We start from the raw sequence: 16257 nt of genomic DNA, 5'->3' as shown, positions 1-16257 counted from the left end.
CTGTAAATGTCTATTAGGTTTGCTTGGTCCAGGACTGAGTTCAAGTTCTGGATATCCTTGTTAATTTTCTGTCTGGTTGACATGTCTAATATTGACAATGGGGTGTTAAAGTCTCCCACTATAATTGTGTGGGAGTCTAAATCTCTTTGTAAGTCATTAAGAACTTGCCTTATGTATCTGGGTGCTCCTGTATTGGGTGCGTATATATTTAGGATCATTAGCTCTTCTTGTTGTATTGATCCTTTTACCATTATGTAATGTCCTTCTTTGTCTCTTTTGATCTTTGTTGCTTTAAAGTCTAATTTATCAGAGATGAGAATTGCAACTCCTCTTTTTTTTGCTCTCCATTTGCTTGGTAAATCTTCCTCTATCCCTTTATTTTGAGACTTTGTGTATCCTTGTATTTGAGATGGGTTTCCTGGATAAAGCACACCGATGGGTTTTGGCTTTTTATCCAATTTGCCATTCTGTGTCTTTTGATTTGGGGCATTTATTCCATTTACATTTAGGGTTAATATTGTTATGTGTGAATTTGATACTGCCATTTTGGTGCTAGCTGGCTGTTTTGCCCGTTAGTTGACACAGATTCTTCATTGTGTTGATTCTCTTTACCATTTGGCATGTTTTTGGAGTGGTTGGTACTGGTTGTTCCTTTATATGTGTAGAGCCTCTTTCAGAAGCTCTTGTAAAGCAAATCTCTGACAAAATCTCTGAGTACTTGCATGTTCACAAAGGATTTTATTTTTCCTTCGCTTATGAAGCTTAGTTTGGCTGGATAGGAGATTCTGGGTTGAAAGTTCTTTTCTTTAAGGATGTTGAATATTGGCCCCCATTCTCTTCTGGCTTGTAGGGTTTCTGCTGAGAGATCTGCTATGAGTCTGATGGGCTTCCCTTTGTGGGTAACCCGACCTTTCTCTCTGGCTGCCCTTAGTATTTTCTCTTTCATTTCAACCCTGGTGAATCTGATGATTATGTGCCTTGGGGTTGCTCTTCTTGATGAATATCTTTGTGGTGTTCTCTGTATTTCCTGGACTTGAATATTTGCCTGCCTTGCTAGGCTGGGGAAGTTTTCCTGGATAATATCCTGAAGAGTATTTTCCAGCTTGGATTCATTCTCTTCATTGACAAGAAGAGCTAACGATCCTAAATATATATGCACCAAATACAGGAGCACCCAGATACATAAGGCAAGTTCTTAATGACTTACAAAGAGACTTAGACTCCCACACAATTGTAGTGGGAGACTTTAACACGCCATTGTCAATATTAGACAGATCAACCAGACAGAAAATTAACAAGGATATCCAGGACTTGAACTCAGACCTGAAACAAGCAAACCTAATAGACATTTACAGAACTCTCCACCCCAAATCCACAGAATATACATTCTTCTCAGCACCACATCACACCTACTCTAAAATTGACCACATAATTGGGAGTAAATCACTCCTCAGCAAATGTAAAATAACGGAAATCGTAACAAACAGTATCTCAGACCACAGTGCAATCAAGTTAGAACTCAGAATTCAAAAACTAACCCAGAACTGCACAGCTTCATGGAAACTGAACAACTTGCTCTTGAATGTTGACTGGATAAACAATGAAATGAAGACAGAAATAAAGATGTTCTTTGAAACCAATGAGAATGTAGACATAACATACCAGAATTTCTGGGACACATTTAAAGCAGTCTCTAGAGGAAAATATGTAGCAATAAGTGCCCACATGAGAAGCAAGGAGAGATCAAAAATTGACACCCTATCGTCAAAACTGAAAGAGCTAGAGGAGCAAGATCAAAAATACTCAAAGTCTAGCAGAAGACAAGAAATAGCTAAGATCAGAGCAGAACTGAAGGAGATAAAGACACAAAAAACCCTTCAAAAAATCAATAAATCCAGGAGATGTTTTTTTGAAAAAATCAACAAAATAGACAGACCACTAGCCAGATTAATAAACAAGAAAAGAGAGAATAACCAAATTGATGCAATAAAAACGATAAAGGGGATATCACCACAGATTCCACAGAAATTCAAACCATCATCAGAGATTATTGCAAACAACTCTATGCACAAAAAATAGTAAACCTGGAAGAAATGGATAAATTCCTGGACACTTGCTTGCTTCCAAGCCTCAACCAGGAAGAAGCCGAAACCCTGAACAGACCCATAACAAGGTCTGAAGTGGAAGCAGCAATTAAGAGCTTACCACCCAAAAAAAGCCCAGGTCCAGATGGGTTCACACCCAAATTCTAACAGACATACAAAGAGGAGCTGGTACCATTCCTTCTGAAACTATTCCAAACAATACAAAAAGAGTGAATTCTTCCCAAATCATTTTATGAGACCAACATCATCTTGATTCCAAAACCCGGCAGAGACTCAACAAGAAAAGAAAACTTCAGGCCAATATCCATGATGAACATAGACGCAAAAATCTTCAATAAAATACTGACAAGCCAATTGCAACAGCACATCAAAAAGCATCCACCACGATCAAGTAGGCTTCATCCCAGGGATGCAAGCCTGGTTCAATACATGCAAGTCTATAAACGTAATTCACCACATAAACAGAACCAACGACAGAAACCACATGATTATCTCAATTGATGCAGAGAAGGACTTTGACAAAATTCAACAGGCCTTTATGTTAAAAACTCTCAATAAGCTAGGTATTGACGGAACATATCTCAAAATAATAAAAGCTATTTCCTGCAAACCAACAGCCAATATCATAATGAATGGGCAAAAACTGGAAGCATTCCCCTTGAAATCTGGCACCAGACAAGGATGCCCGCTCTCACCACTGCTGTTCAATATAGTATTAGAAGTTCTAACCAGAGCAATCAGGCAAGAAAAAGAAATAAAGGGCATTCAAATAGGAAAGGGGGAAGTCAAATTGTCTCTATTTGCAGACAACATGATTGTATATCTAGAAGACCCCATCGTCTCAGCCCCAAATCTCCTGAAACTGATAAACAACTTCAGCAAAGTCTCAGGATACAAATCAATGTGCAAAAATCACATGCATTCCTATACACCAATAACAGACTAAAAGAGAGCCAAATCAAGAACAAACTTCCATTCACAATTGCCACAAAGAGAATAAAATACCTAGGAATACAACTAACAAGGAACATAAAGGACCTCTTCAAGGAGAACTACAAGCCACTGCTCAACGAAATAAGAGAGGACACAAACAGATGGAGAAACATTCCATGTTCATGGTTAGGAAGAATCAATATCGTGAAAATGGCCATACTGCCCAAAGTAATTTACAGATTCAATGCTATCCCCATCAAGCTACCAATGACCTTCTTCACAGAACTGGAAAAAAAAACACATTAAACTTCATATGGAACCAAAAGAGAGCCCACATAGCCAAGCCAATTCTAAGCAAAAAGAACAAAGCAGGAGGCATCACACTACCGGACCTCAAACTATACTACAAGTCTACAGTAATCAAAACAGCATGGTACTGGTACCAAAACAGAGATATAGACCAATGAAACAGAACAGAGGTCTCGGAGGCAATGCAACATATCTGAAACCATCTGATCTTTGACAAACCTGACAAAAACAAGCAATGGGGAAAGAATGCCCTGTTTAATAAATGGTGTTGGGAAAACTGGCTAGCCATGTGCAGAAAGCAGATACTGGGCCCCTTCCTGACACCTTACACTAAAATTAACTCCAGATGGATTAAAGACAAACATAAGATGTAACACCATAAAAACCCTAGAAGAAAATTAAGGCAAAACCATTCAGGACATAGGTGTAGGCAAAGACTTCATGACTAAAACACCAAAAGCATTGACAGCAAAAGCCAAAATAGACAAACGGGACCTAATCAAACTCCACAGCTTCTGCACAGCAAAAGAAGCAGTCATTAGAGTGAATCGGCAACCAACAGAACGGGAAAAAATTTTTGCAGGTTACCCATCTGACAAAGGACTGATATCCAGAATTTACAAAGAACTAAAACAGATTTACAAGAAAAAAAACTAACAAGCCCATTCAAAAGTCGGCAAAGGATATGAACAGATACTTTACAAAAGAAGACATACATGAGGCCAACAAACATACGAAAAAATGCTCATCATCACTGGTCATCAGAGAAATGCAAATCACAACAACATTGAGATACCATCTCATGCCAGTTAGAATGGCGATCATCAAAAAATCTGGAGACAACAGGTGCTGGAGAGGATGTGGAGAAATAGGAACACTTTTACACTGTTGGTGGGAGTGTAAATTAGTTCAACCATTGTGGAAGACAGTGTGGCGATTCCTCAAGGACCTAGAAATAGAAATTCCATTTAACCCAGCAATCCCATTACTGGGTATATATCCAAAGGATTATAAATCGTTCTACTATAAGGACACGTGCACATGAATGTTCATTGTAGCACTGTTTACAATAGCAAAGGCCTGGAACCAACCCAAATGCCCATCGATGATAGTCTGGACAGGGAAAATGTAGCACATATACACCATGGAATATCATGCAGCCATCAAAAACGATGAGTTTGCATCCTTTGTAGGGACATAGATGAACCTGGAAACCATCATTCTCAGCAAACTGACAGAAGAGCAGAAGATCAAACACCACATGTTCTCACTCATAGGCGGGTGTTGAACAATGAGAACACATGGACACAGGGAGGGGAGCACGACACAGTGGGGTCAGTTGGGGGGAAATAAGGGAGGGATGGTGGAGGGTGGGGAGCTGGGGAGAGATAGCAAGGGGATAGATGCCAGATGTAGGTGATGGGGAGGAAGGCAGCAAATCACACTGCTGCATGTGTACCTATGCAACAATCTTGCATGTTCTTCACATGTACCCCAAAACCTAAAATGCAATAAAATAAATAAATGAGAAAAAAAAATATTCATCTGGTTGATTTTATTCTCATTTTAAAATTATTTCAATACTTTTTAGGGAACAGGTGGTGTTTGATTAGATGGATAAGTTCTTTAGTTGTGATTTCTGAAATTTTGGTACACTCATCACCTGAGCAGTGTACAGAGCACCCAGTGTATGGTCTGTTATCCCTCTCCCCACTCCAACTGTTCCCTGAGTCCTGAGAGTCGTTTTTATTATTCTTATGTCTTTGTATTTTCATAGCTTGGCTCCCACTTATAATTGACAAGATTCAAGTTTTGGTTATGTAAGCCTGAATTACTTCATTTAGAATAATGGTGTCCAACTCCATCCAGGTTGCTATTAATAGCTTTATTTTGTTCTGTATTATGACTGAGTAGTATTCCATGGGGTGTGTGTGTGTGTGTGTGTATTACATTTTCTTTATCCATTGGTTGAAGGACATTTGGGTTTGTTCCATATTTTTATGATTGGGATTTGTACTGCTATAAAATGTGTGTGCATAAATCTTTGCATATAATGGCTTCTTTTTCTCTGGGTAGATACCCAATAGTAGAATAACTGGGTCAAAATGTAGATCTACTGTTAGTTTTCTAAGGAATCTCCTTACTGTTTTCTACAATGATTATAGTAGCTTATAGTCTCACCAGCAGTGTAAAAGTGCTCCCTTTTACCAAATCCATGCCAAGACTGTAATATTTTTTGGATTTTTAAATGATGTTCATTCTTAAAGGTGGACGGTGGTATTCAATTTTGGTTTTGATTTGGATTTCCCTGATGATTACTGATGTTGAGCATTTTTTTATGTTCATTGGCCATTTGTAATTTTCTTTTGAGAATTGTCCATTCATGATCTTAGCCTACTTTTTGATGGTATTATTTGTTTTTATCTTGTTGTTTTGTTTGAACTCTGTGTAGATTCTGGATTTTAATCCTATAACAGATGCATAGTTTGTGAATATTTTCTCCCACTTTGTGAGTTGTCTGTTTACTCAGCTGATTATTTCTTCTTCTGTGCAGAAGCTTTCTCCACTCTATGTTTTTGTTTGCTTTGCCAAAGAGCAGTTGGCTGTAAGTATTTGACTTTATTTCTGGATTCTCTATTCTGTTCCATTGGTCTACATGCCTGTTTTTATACCAGTGTCATCCTGTTTCAGTAGCTACAGACTTGTAGTAGTTTGAAGTGAGGTAATCTGATACCTTCAGATTTATTATTTTTGCTTAGTCTTGCTTTAGCTGTGCAGGCTTCAAGCTGAGAATCAAATCAAGAATTCATCCTTTTTTACAACAGCTGAATCAAAAAGAAAAAAAAAGCATAAAATACTTAGGAATATATTCCATGAAGTAGGTGAAACGCCTCTGCTAGGAAAACTACAAAATATTGCCAAAAATAAGAAAAAAAAAACAGAACTAAAATAACATTAATAACGGAGTGCTTATGGCATGAAAAGAAAAAAAGTCAACAAAAAATCCTATGTTCTACAAAATTATCTTTCAAAAGGTAAAATAAAGACTTTCCTAAACAAACAAAAAATAGAACTTATTGCTAAGTAATCTGTCTGCCTTACAAAATTTCCAAAGAAATTTTCCAGGCTGAGTAAATAAACACAGAAAAAAATTTAATCCACATAAAAAAAGGAGCACCTGAAAAAATAATTATGGAAATTAACAAATTGTATAAATACATGTTTATTCAACTTCCCTCAACAAATTTGAGAAGTATGTAAAGCAGATATATAGTTATATTGTTGGGCATTTAACATATACATATGTAATACATTAGCCAATAATAGCACTAAGGTGGTATATAGAGGCAAAACTGTATTGGAGCAAGAAATAATACCAAATGATAACTTGAATTTATAAGAACAAAAAAATGATAAACAAAAACCTATATAATCAATGATATAGGTATATATTTGCTCTTAATTTTTTTTTCACTTCTCAAAAGATGTGACATTATATAATGTAGTAACAATGTTATTTTGGTTTGTAAATGTGATATATACATTTAAGTGTAATAAATACAAAAGAAACAGCACACAACAGAAGAGGAAATAAAGATTTGTATGAGATGTCAATATTTAAAAATAATAACAAATTGAGTAACAAATACATTAATAATAAACAATGTATTCTTATAAGTCAAAGTTGAAATTAAAAAAAAAAAAACCTTTGGTAAAAGTTGAAGAATACAAAAACCAAAAAAGATACAAAAAGTTGTGAAAAAGGAGTTATTAAGGGGAAAATTTACACCTGTAGAAAAAAAAAATCCAAAGCTAGCAGGAAAAAAGAAAATATGAATTAGTGCCAAAATAACCAGACTGAAGAATAAGGAATCCAGAAATATAGCCAAACATAGGGTCAACTACTCTTTGACAGGAATGTTAAAGCTATGCAGTTGAGAAAGAAGAATCTCTTTAGCAAATACCAGTGGGTAAACTAATTAGCCTTATACAAATGAATAAAATTGGACCTCTGTCCTCAAATAATGTACAAAAATAAACCCAAAATAGATGAAACACTGAAATGTAAGATCTAGAAATATAAAATTCATAGCAGGAAGAATTTGGGTATAACATTATAACCTTGAATCTGGTAAGGTTTTAGCTATAACACCAGCAGCAGAAGCAACCAAAATAATATTGATAAATTGGATTTTAAAAATTAAAATATTTTCACATCAAAGAACACCATCAATAAAGTCAAAAGAGAAACCAGAGTTTGAAATATATATTTGCAAGTTACATACCTGATAAATGACCTGTATAAAAAATATATAAAGAATGCTTACAGCTCAATGTTAAAAAGACAACCTAATCAAAAAATGTTTAAAAGATCTAAACAGAAATTTTACCAAAGAATATGTAAATGTCCACTAAGAACATAAAACAAATGTTTTATGTTGGATTATACAGTTGAGAGAAATACATAATGTCTTCCCAATGACCAGTGACTTTTCCTTAGTGATCATAGTCAGGGAAATCAATGTCACGACTAAACTAACATAATTGTTCAGAAAAATCACCTAGAATGTACACAAGTTATTTAGCAGAATTATAACAATATAAAATTCAAGATAAATAAATAGTGGTAGTATTCTTAAGAATCCATGTTAATTATTAAAATATTTTAATAAAGAGTCTGGTTCACATATTTTTTAACACTATCTCTCCCCATTAGTGTGTAAAGATGCTATTTTAATTCTTATCATACATACTCAGTCAAATACACACACAGGCACATTGCATGACTATGCATTAATAATAGAGGAAATTTATTTTGTAGCACATAATTCCTTCTGAAGGAACTTAATGATGAGGTTTCTTTAAAAATTTGACACTACTAATATGTGACATTGGTCACGTTGGGGTACCACCTGTGGGAGTCTGTCCTGCAGACCTTGCTTCTACAATAGATGAATAAATACACTCAAACACAGAGTACAGTGAAAGAGTGGACTAGGTGTCATGTACTTCCCGAAGAGTAAAATTGCAGCAACACAACCCCCACTAGTTCTCCTTCCTCACATTTATTCAGTATAGATTTCACAACAAAGGCTTTGAGTAAATACACTTGTGGATAATTAACATGGTTAAGAGAGCAGTCCTTTGAAAGATTAAAGCTTGGGTGCAGGTGCCCAGAGCAAACACCATTAAAGGATAATCTCCCTGGTCAACCTCCCCTACTCCCCACCCCAGAGGGCCATCTGGCTCAAAGATTACATGAGTAAAAAAGCTAGTTAGAGTAGAAACAAAGGAATGTGGGGAGTTTATCTTATCTAATTAAAGGGACAAAGCTGATTTCAGCCAAGTAATAGAAAACTCTTTGGCCTTCCAAAAGGGTTTGTGACTATATTCTATAAATTTCCTTTAATATTTCTGCCACCACCCTGAGTGAACCCCAACATATACCCGTTCTATGCTTTTACTATCAGGCTCTGTTGACTGATAGGCACCAATGCACTCAGTCATGGGTCTGTCAGGTGAGGCAGTCATTGCTCTTATTCTGGCTTTGCATCCTAGAATTAACAAATAACATAAGGCAATTATGAGTACAGTAGGAAACATTCTTTTCAAGTCTCAGCTCCCAGGAACAGGGGTCTAACCAGGAGAGATGATTTACACACCTTTTCATATGGCTGTTTGTTGTTGGATGTGTGGTTCTATAGTGTGAAGGGATTTTAAAATTTTGGTTTTAAGTTGCTTTACATCTGCAGTTGAATTGTAATAAAAAGTTCCCCAGAAGTCTTGTTTCACCTCATCCCAACTATGTATTGAATGATTCCATGGTAGAGAAGTGACACAGATATGTTTGTGTTTCCAGTCACAGATTAATTGCTATTGGAATGCCAGTGCATCCTGTCCCTCCCCCACATATTCCACAGCAGCCTTGAGGGCTTGCAGATGTGCAAAAACTTTTTGATGTATACCTTGCTGTAAGAGAAGTTCGTTAGACGTATTTTTGCCCAGATTATTACAAAAGCAGCTGTTTGTACTGACTCGCTAATAGATGCCACTGCAACACTGGCAGTTGCTAGGATGGCTATGGCTGAGACTATAACGGCTATGAGTGCAACTATGAATCTTTTGTGTCTGACTTGAAGCAGAGCACATTCTAAGGTGACAAGGGTAGAGGAACCTTGCCAATAGTGTGTTAAATTGAGTGGTAGGAATGCCTCAGATTGTCTTCTTAATACCATGACACTAGCACTTTTTAAATTAGATATGTAGTGACTAGTGATACATGAGGCAAACCAAGCCTATCCCTGCACCCAGATCACAAATGTGGAGTTTTGGGGTGCAATGGAAATGTTAGTTCCCTTAAGGAAAACATATGGATCAGGCACTGATCCATGTGATTATGAATAAAGGTTATAGTTTAGTTGCAACTGGAATTATGATATGTCGCATGGCAGGTGTTAAGGAAGGTACTAAAATATCCCAAGCACCATGAGGTGCCTTGGGTGGCATGGATTTTACTCAGGGTCTGGGATATTCCATCCCCTCATTAGCCCAAATTATAGGGGAACAAGATGTGGTTATGAAACTGTGATTGATGCTATAGTGGATGAAGACATTACAAGGCTGCCCTGCAATCTGCCATGGGGGCTCCAGTCTAAACTGGTATAATTGCCTAACTGGAGTCTATGGGTTTGTTTCCCCTGACAGACTTCCCAGCTAAAGAGGAATCCATTATTTCCTGGCTTTGTTCTTTAGCACAGGAAGGAATGTTTGGGAAAGCAGCATGGATTACATTGTCTGGTTTGAGGGCTACCTGCCACTAAGAATCTTAAGGTATCTCCGTTACCATAATGTAGCCGTACATTACCATAATGTAACCGTTTTGGAGCAGGTACACAGTAGGGGTTAGAACCTTTATAACTTACACATAGTGGGAGGATAGTGGAGTGATATGTAGTGTTATCTGGCACTTTAGTCCAATGTGTGCCATTATTGAGGGACCCCAGTGGGGGCAAATCTATCCCTCCTAGCCAAGCAGTTGTACTGTTAGAAGCTGAAAAAGGGGATGTTTGTTTAAGCAACAGGGCAGAAAAAAAGCAGATTTAGAGGATGGTCTCAATAGACTGTGGCAGATACAGGTTGTAGGCAAAGTGAGAGAATAAAAAATAAATTACCTGGAGTGAATGGTGTCTGTGTCCAGAGCAGGATTTACCCCAGCCTCCTGAATTTTCCCCTTCAGCATTCCCCAGGTGACGTCCAGGGCGTTTGTGGTCCTGTAGGGCACTCCTTAGGCTGACTCAAGTGTTTTCTTCATTCCATCGTTCGATCAGGATGCTTTCCAGGCTGATGCTGGTGTACTGGAAATGCTATGGTTGTGGCTGTGCTAAGAGACCTTTTATAATCTTTGTAAAAGAGCAGGTTAGTACTTTAAGAAAAACTTGTTGTGTTTATATTTTAATCCAGCTTACAGAAAAACTGAATGATACTTCTTTAACTTTAGCTAATATGTTTACACATAGAATTTATTTTACAATTAACGATTGTAAAACTTCATTAGACCTTTAAAACAAAAACCATACATTTCTTGCATAAAATTCCTTGCTATGACATTGTTTACGACTCTCACAATCTCCAACATGCCTCACCTTTGTTTTTCTTTCTCTTTCTTTCTTTACCTCTCCTTTTCTCTTTGCATCCCTATCTTTTTCTCCCTCTTTCTCTCTCTCTTTCTTTTTACACTATCTTTTTCCTTAGCTTCATTTCCTGTGTCTATCTCTAATCTCTGTCTCTTCTGGTCTCTCTCTTGCTCATTCTTTCCTTCTGTTTCTCTCTACAACCTTTCTCTTTCTGTCTTGAGAGGTTTTAGCAAAGTGCTTTTCCTACAGTTGATTGTGATTTGTCATCCAAATTTGAAAAATTAAGCATAAATATGGCTTGTGTCAATAGTGTGGCCTTTTGAGATAGAGAACAGGTTTTGCAACTTATCAGTCAATGAGGAAATTCTTTTCTACTGAGGAGCAAAGCTGTATGGCTGGCTTTTAATTATTCTTTAATTCATGGGCTTACTGTTATTTCTCTCCTTCAGAAACTATTGTTTTACTCTAATAGGATTTTGAGATAGCCATTTTAAAGGGTAGGGTTGGAATAACAACAGTGGCCATTATCAGAACAAGGTCTTACAAGTTCTCAAATTTTACTCAAATCTTAGCAGAGCTTAGTGTTACCATACGATGCACAATCCCTCTTCTGGGTATTTATCCATAAGAATTAAAATCAGGATTTCAAAGAGATATTTGCACATTTGTATTCATAACAGCACTATTAAGAAAGTTAAGCCCTCAAAACAATCCCAGCATTATTAAGGAATGAACAGATAGACACTATGTGGCTTATGCTACAATGTGGATGAAACTTGATGTAGTTAGGCTAGATGAATAAATCATAAAAAGACAAACTGTAATTCCTTTTATAGAAGGTATCTAGCCAAATTCATTAAAAAGAAAAGTAGAATGGTGACTACCACATGAAAAGGCATCATAAAATGAAAAGTTGTTGTTTATAGCAGAGAGTTTTAACTTTACAAGAAGAAAACGTTTTGGAGATTGGTTGCATAAGATTGTGTATCTAGTAGTGCTATGTGCACACTTAGAAGTGGTTAAGATGGAAAATTTCATATTATGTATGTTTTATAATAGCTTCTACTCCAACAATTCCAGCTAATATTTGATATTCCATCCTTAGTTGCTTGCAGCGTTCTTTTCAATAGTGTTTGCTGTGTTAATGCTCTTTTGTGATAGAGCAAATTCTTTCTTCATAGGAAATGGACATTTTCTCAGAGCTCTGGAGAAAATAGCATTGCAGCGTTTCATCTGGGATTGATGGTCAGGAACATCACAGAAGAAAAGGTTGATGTGACTGCATCAGCCCTTGCCCAGTTCCCACAAAAGTTTAAAGTGCCATAATGGTGGAAAACTAAAAGAATATTATATTATGTAAAGAGTTAAAGGGTGAAAATTTCCTGCCTGAAAAGTTAACTTTTAGGATAATTTACCTCAGATGTCAGTTTAAAAACAACAGACATGACAGAAGATAAAATAGCACAAAGAGTGTTTTTGATTAATAATACTTTGGCATTATTTTCTCTGATTTTGATCAGAGAAAAATCCATAATGAGGAGGTGCAGTGTGGCATTTCGGTATTATCATGATAGTGGAGGTAGGTAACAGATAGCACTAAATTCTGCTCTGCCATTTGGTTCTATTCCTTACAGAATTCCTGAGGACACTGTATACACTACAAATGTTATAAGAAATGCATTATATTTTATGGGTAACTTCAGTAGAATGTAACAATAACTAGATATTGAAAAAAATCTGAAACGTATCATGGAGTTCAGGCTTCCCATGTAATCTGGGTCTCTTTCCCTAATTTTGAAATAGGCATATTTGTTGTGTTGGTTAGAAGGCTATTCAGAGAAAGGAAGCCCAAACTCACCCACTCTGAGTCTAGACATCCACTTAGCCAAGTAAATTTAGAGAAATAGAAAAACCAAACTGCCTGGGTGGACTGGACTTTGCCAATGTCCAAAAGGAGGATGTAACAGAAAGGAGGGAGATCAGATCTTGCCCTTAAGGTACATAGAATCTCACTCACTCTGCAGCCCAAACTGAAATACAGTGGAGTGATCTTGACTCACTGCAATGTACACCTCCTGGGTTCATGTGATTCTCCTGCCTCTGCCTCCTGAGTAGCTGGGATTACATGTGTGTTCCACCATGCATGGCTAATTTTTGTATTTTTAGTAAAGATGTTGTTTTCCAATATTGGCCAGGCTTATCTTGAACTCATTACCTCATGTGATTCATTCTCAACCTCCCACAGTGCTGGGATTACAGGCATGAGCCACCTATATAGCCCGGCCTATAGCAGACCCTATTAATCACTACTGTCAACGTTTTAGAGTGTACCATCAAAGAGTTAACAGCAGAACAAAATTTAGCATCATCACAATTTTTTTCAACAGCTCTATTATTTATAAACTGCCAATTAGTATTTTTACATATAAATCATTTCCGGTGGTAGCAATTGTGATAATATCCTGGATATATGTAAAAAATATCACTTGAAATATTTTCTTGGAAGAAGTGTTTAATAATTTGTCATCAGAAACAAATTATATGTACTTTCTAAATAGATTAATGTATTTCTCATACACAGATAATCCCATAGATTTGCTTTTTTTATAAATTCTTAAATATCAGACTCTAACTTATGGAACAAGTGAATATAAATAAACTCCCTCCCATTTCATTGTTTTTCAAATGAAAAGCTTACTATTATATTTGTAAGATTAATGTGAATATAGTAAATACATTTGTAAAAAGGCAGAGACTATTAGTAATTTTTTACTCTCATTTATGCTAGAATTATGTCTGCCTAACAATTATGTAAATATTTAAATTTTTCATTTATTATCACAATTGTCTAAGTCATTACATATGAAACATCATGGTTGCATTTAGCCTGACAACATAAAAATTAGACAAGATAATATAGTTGTTCTATTTCTTCAGTCTCCTAGCAGTTCTCATTATTTAACCTGCCTTGTTCTCATTTCCTTATTAGCTGTATGGAAGACATTTCACTAGTTGATCTCAATCTTTTTAGAATCCTAACAAACATGCTATAATTTGAATTTTATTCATAGAACAAGGAACTTCATTTTTTAAAGCTTTTAAGTTCATGGGTACATGATTAAGATTTGTTAAGATTTGTTGCATGTGTAAACTTGTGTCATGGGGGTTTGTTTTCCAGATTATTTCATCACCCAGGCATTAAGCTTAGTACCCATTACTGTAGTTAGTTTTTCTAATCCTCTTCCTCATCTCACCCTCCAACCTTTGAAAGGTCCCAGTGTGTATTGTTGCCCTCTATGTGTCCATGTGTTCTTATCGTTAGGCTCCCTTATCTACATATTTCTATGGAAATTTGATGACAGGAAATCAGATACTTTAGTACCAATACTCAACTACATAATCGGTAGTCAACAATGACCTTTCAGGTAAGACTTTGAGGAACAAATATTGAAAACTTAGGAAACACCATATGAGGATGAAAATGATTCAACAGAAAACAAACCATGAGAAATGATTCACATTTTATTATTTAAAAACTCAAAAATATTTGCATTTCTCTGATGACCAGTGATGATGAGCATTTTTTCATATGTTTGTTGGCCTCACGTATGTCTTCTTTTGAGAAGTGTCTGTTCATATCCTTTGCCCACTTTTGAATGGGCTTGTTAGTTTTTTTCTTGTAAATCTGCTTTAGTTCTTTGTAAATTACGGATATCAGCCCTTTGTCAGATGGGTAAACTGCAAAAATTTTTTCCCAATCTGTTGGTTGCCGATTCACTCTAATGATTGTTTCTTTTGCTGTGCAGAAGCTGTGGAGTTTGATTAGGTCCCATTTGTCTATTTTGGCTTTTGTTGTCAATGCGTTTGGCGTTTTGGTCATGAAGTCCTTGCCTACACCTACGTCCTGAATGGTTTTGCCTAGATTTTCTTCTAGGGTTTTTATGGTGTTAGGTCTTATGTTTAAGTCTTTAATCCATCTGGAGTTAAATTTAGTGTAAGGTGTCAGGAAGGGGTCCAGTTTCTGCTTTCTGCACATGGCTAAAATGCAAATCAAAACTACACTGAGATACCATCTCACGCCGGTTAGAATGGCGATCATTAAAAAATCTGGAGACAACAGATGCTGGAGAGGATGTGGAGAAATAGGAACACTTTTGCACTGTTGGTGGGAGTGTAAATTAGTGCAACCATTGTGGAAGACAGTGTGGCGATTCCTCAAGGACCTAGAAATAGATATTCCATTTGACCCAGCAATCCCATTACTGGGTATATATCCAAAGGATTACAAGTCGTTCTACTATAAGGACACGTGTACACGAATGTTCATTGCAGCACTGTTTACAATAGCAAAGACCTGGAACCAACCCAAATGCCCATCGACGATAGACTGGATAGGGAAAATGTGGCACATATACACCATGGAATATTATGCAGCCATCAGAAACGATGAGTTTGGGTCCTTTGTAGGGACATGGATGAACCTGGAAACCATCATTCTCAGCAAACTGACAGAAGAGCAGAAGATCAAACACCGCATGTTCTCACTCATAGGCGGGTGTTGAACAATGAGAACACATGGACACAGGGAGGGGAGCACTACACACTGGGGTCAGTTGGGGGGAAATAGGGGAGGGAGGGTGGGGGGTGGGAAGCTGGGGAGAGATAGCAAGGGGAGAAATGCCAGATGTAGGTGATGGGGAGGAAGGCAGCAAATCACACTGCCACGTGTGTTCCTATGCAACAATTTTGCATGTTCTTCACATGTACCCCAAAATGTAAAATGCAATAAAATAAATAAATGGGAAAAAAAAAAAAACTCAAAAATAAAATTTAACTTCTTTACATTTATCTTCCAGTCATGGAGAAAATAAAGTAAACTACAAGGGGTTGGCATTTTATTATACACAGTCACATTCTTTATGGCTAGAAACAAACTATCTTTAGTTCAAATGTAGTTACCTTTCAAAAAAAAATCAATAATTTCCTGTGTTGTCTGTCTCCTAATTTGATCATTACACCTACTCTTTCTCTTAATGCATAGATATTGCAAATGCAACTGAAAAATGACAGCTTTTCTTTCATTACCAGCTGCCTCATTTTCTATGGGAATAAATCCCCAGTCTTTATCATGGAATGCTGGTAACACATTTTATGATGGAGTGTGACCTGTCCTTCCTCTATTCAAGTACCACCACCACCGCACTCCCTGCTGCCCTGGATACTGTGCCCTATCATACTCAGTGACTGCACCATTTCTCTAAGAGAACATGTTCTGG

The 16257-nt window shown here is 36.7% G+C and overlaps 1 long non-coding RNA gene across 1 annotated transcript; it reads left to right on the top strand.

Moving 5' to 3' along the window:
* Positions 1–5868: 5868 nt before the first annotated feature.
* LOC116537263 lies at positions 5869–12331 on the top strand. Its single transcript, XR_004263047.1, has 2 exons — positions 5869–5952; positions 12163–12331. It is a non-coding gene; the product is annotated as an uncharacterized LOC116537263 (long non-coding RNA).
* Positions 12332–16257: the final 3926 nt, after the last annotated feature.

The sequence above is a fragment of the Sapajus apella genome, unplaced genomic scaffold (genome assembly GCF_009761245.1).
Source record: "Sapajus apella isolate SASKATOON/1434 unplaced genomic scaffold, GSC_monkey_1.0 scaffold108, whole genome shotgun sequence".
Lineage (NCBI taxonomy): Eukaryota > Metazoa > Chordata > Mammalia > Primates > Cebidae > Sapajus > Sapajus apella.
The sequence above is the reverse complement of the archived record's forward strand: the minus strand, read 5'-3'. Positions and strand labels throughout refer to the sequence as shown.